Raw genomic sequence first — 3769 nt, forward strand, 5'->3', positions numbered from 1 at the left:
TTAAATATTAGGCTTAGGTCCTATTTGATCGTATCATCTCCAATTCTCATCTCCACCCCAGAGCTAACACTCACTATTAGCTTGAAGTATTCTCTGCATTTTACCACACGTTAAAGACCCACATTGGGGCGGGTGCTGTGGCTCACGTGTGTAAAGCCAGCACTTTGGGAGGCCGAGAAGAGAGGATCATTTGAGCCCATGAGTTTGAGACCAGCCTGGGCAACATAGTGAGATCCTATTTCTACAAAATATAAGAAAAATTAGCTGGGTATTGTGGTGTGCACCTGTAGTCCTAGCTACTCGGGAAGCTGGGGCAGGAGGATCACTTGAGCCTGGGAGTGGTAGGCTATGGGGAGCTATAATGATTCCACTGCACTCTAGCCTGGTGACACAGCAAGACCCTGCCTAAAAAAAACAACAACAAAACCCCCCATAGTATCTATACCCACAGAAAAAAATATACTATTATTTAATATGCATGGGTGTTTTTTACCTACAAGTTATCATAGTGTGTGTCATTCTGCAGGTTGATTTTTATTCACTTGTCATTACATCTTGGAGATCTTTCTGTGTCAGCATGAATAGATTTTTTAAAAAACTGCTTGTGTGTGTGTGCAGGTAGTATGGATTAACCAGTGTATTTAACCAATCTCACTTTAATGTTATTTACATTATTACAAAGTTTGTTATTTTGCAAACAAAGTTGCCACAAATGCACTCAGACCTGCCTTCTGGGCACATGGATAAGTGTTTGTCTGGGATAGATATGTAGAAGTGGGATCACGAATCATAGAGTGTGTGCATTTCACATTTTAATAGATACTGACAAATTACCCTGTGTGGTGATCATACCAGTTTACAATCCTACATAGAGAATATGAAATAGCTTTTCTGCCACACCCTTTTAATTTTTTTTCCAATTTAGCAGGTGAAAAAAAAAGATCTCTCTTTAGTGTTTGAATATCCATTTTCTTGATTACTAGTAAAAGGGAGTGTTTTTGCCATGCCTTTATGGGCCATTTATATTTTCTTTTCTGTGAGCTGCCATTTTACGTCTTTAGAATATTTTCCTATTGGATCTTTTCTTTTTGTTTGTTTTCAATCTGTAGAGGTTCTTTATATATCCTAGATACTGATCCTCTGTGGCAAGCATCGTCTCCTTTTGTCTTTTAATTTTGTTTATGGTGTCTTCTGTCATACAAACGTTTTTGTTCTTAACACAGTCAAATGTATCAGTCTTTTATGTGTTTTGTTTTGTTTTGTTTTTGTGCTTTGTTTAGAAATCCTATTCTATGCTTAATCATAAAAAATTCTTCCTACATCATATTCCCACGCCTTTACATTTCAGTTGTTAGTGAAAGAAGTTTTCTGGGTAAGGAACGCCCATCTCTGCGGCAGGTGTGTCTGCAGCCGAGGAGTGAAGGCGGTGCCTGCTCAACGGGCACGAGCCGTCACGGAGGACTGAGCAGTGCCAACAGTTTCCAGCAGAGGGCAGTGTCTGAGCGGGCCTTGCTCTATTGGGGCCTTGAGGGGTTCCCTGCCTCACGGAAGGGAACTTTTCAACTGCTCCGAAATTAGCAAGTTGCAGGTCAGGGAAAAGAACAGGAGCAAAGTCTGTTTCCCAGCGTGCTCCACAGTGGGAAATAAAACAGAGCCGAGGGGGAAAGTGTCCTGGCAGACCCTGGTTATGACGGCGCAGGGGAAGACAGCAGATCAAAGCGAGCCGGGAGCGCAGAGGGTTCTCCCCAAGGGAAGCTTCGCCGCCTGCTTAAGTCTGGTCCACACACCTGAGATGAAAGCTCGAGTTTTGCAGAGGAAATGCTATTTACTGGGCAAACAATAGGCAGGATGGAAACATGCAGTCCCCAAATCTATCCTTTTGATTCCATCAATAATTCGAGCCCCGTCTCCGTTGGTGTGTATGTGGGGAGGTGGAGCGGGGAGGCCAGGGGCCAGAGGCACACCTAACTTCAGAGGGGAAACCGAGGAAAGGACGTACAGCGCTGCAGTTCAGTTCCCTCCCCACCTCACCCCAGGCACGTCCCGGGCTAGATCTATTTGCTGTTATTAGTTTGTTTAATTACTATCAATGTGGGATATACTATATCATTATGAAACCAGGAAAGCATGGGCAGTGAAATCCATAGACCCACATAAATATATCAATCCACATAGATTTGCAAATCTGAACTAGTCTCTTGGTTCATGTGCTGAGTTTCCTCTGCTTGCCTTTGCACATCCGCTTTGCACATTTCTCTGCCCCTGCTCTGTGCTGGACAGGCTGCCTGTGTGGACTGAGTCAATGAGCTCCTTACTCATTGGTTTCTGATTTGGATGGACCGATGGGAGGCACCTGCCACTAGAGAGATCTAGGTATTTCCCTCCCAAGCCCCCTCTTTGCTGGCCTGTAGTGGGCAGTGGCTCCAATCTGTAGATTCAGGGCAGGCCTCTGCTACAGCCATAGGAATAACTAACCACACTCTCCTCTCCCCCTTTCCTGCCTTGGAGTGCTAGTGGTTTCCTGGTAGCCTGGTGCTTCTCTATCTCTAATTGGCCCATAACTTATAAATAGTCCCTTTATTAACTTATCTTTGGTCATCTCTTTTGAGTGTACTGTTTGATCCCTACCCAAACCCTAATACAAAATCCTAAGTCTACCTTCATTCTTCATCCTGAAACAGATCAAGTGTACAATTAAAATTTTACTGTAGTTTTGGACTCTCTTTCCTACACAGTCTCCAGACCCAGGGTGGCTGCTGCCCTTGCATATTCCCAAGAAACGGAGCAACAAGTAGTTGCAAACCTGCCAGCAAAACCCCGCCAGCTGGGTTCCTTTGCTGCAGTCCTCTAATGCTGGTTTATCAAAGACCCCCTTCCCTCAAACTCACAAAAATGTCCCATAGCTATAAATACTCTTTAATTCAGTTCTAAATTTTAAAGGCAAACAACCTGGAAGATGAAAGCATCATGGGAACCAATTGGGATGCCTTGAGGTTTAATTCATTAAGAGATGGTTGTAGAAAGTTGCTGAAGACATAAACTGCATTTATATGCGGCCCTCCCCTTACGGGGGAGAGGATCGCTGTTCTGTAAGCTAGATGGTCACAATGAAGTGGCACTCCAAGTAGGTAAGGCCGCTTGGTCTTCATCTCCTCACCAGGCATACGTGACTAAGTAAACTACCTCCCTGCCCCTGCCATCTGTCTCTGTCCACCTGCTGGTGAAGGTGTAAATGAACAAAGCCCAGAGACTGCAATAGGAAGAACGAACCCTAATCAACACATTAGATAACTCTGAGTAACTGAGAGCTGTTTGGATACCTACTTTAATTAAACACTAAATGAGTCTGATTCCTTGCAGACTATCCTAGTTTTCATCACACGTCCTTTCTGGGTGCACCTCTTCTACACTTGCAGCTAATGGGCTGCCCCCTTCCCAGTCCAGCTCTCACCCCGTTTTCAGCCTGCCTAGTGACCTAAGAGATGCCGTGGACATCTTCCTCTCCCCTTATCTCATGTCTGACCCATATCCAAGGCCTGTGGATTTCATCCAAGTCTCTCTCTAGTCTGCGTTCTTCCCGTCTCTGCTGCCAGCACCGGGGCCCAGGGCCAGGAACAGCTTCATAGCTTGTTCGTGTTTCTGCATCTGCTCTTCCCTCTCCCTGGCACAGCCAGACTCTGCAACACACAAATCTGTACTTGATACTCTTCCACTTAAAACCCTTTGAGGGCTCCCCATTGCTTTTAAGACAAATTTTCGCAGTTTTGTA

The sequence above is a fragment of the Microcebus murinus genome, chromosome 6 (genome assembly GCF_040939455.1).
Source record: "Microcebus murinus isolate Inina chromosome 6, M.murinus_Inina_mat1.0, whole genome shotgun sequence".
Taxonomy (NCBI): domain Eukaryota; kingdom Metazoa; phylum Chordata; class Mammalia; order Primates; family Cheirogaleidae; genus Microcebus; species Microcebus murinus.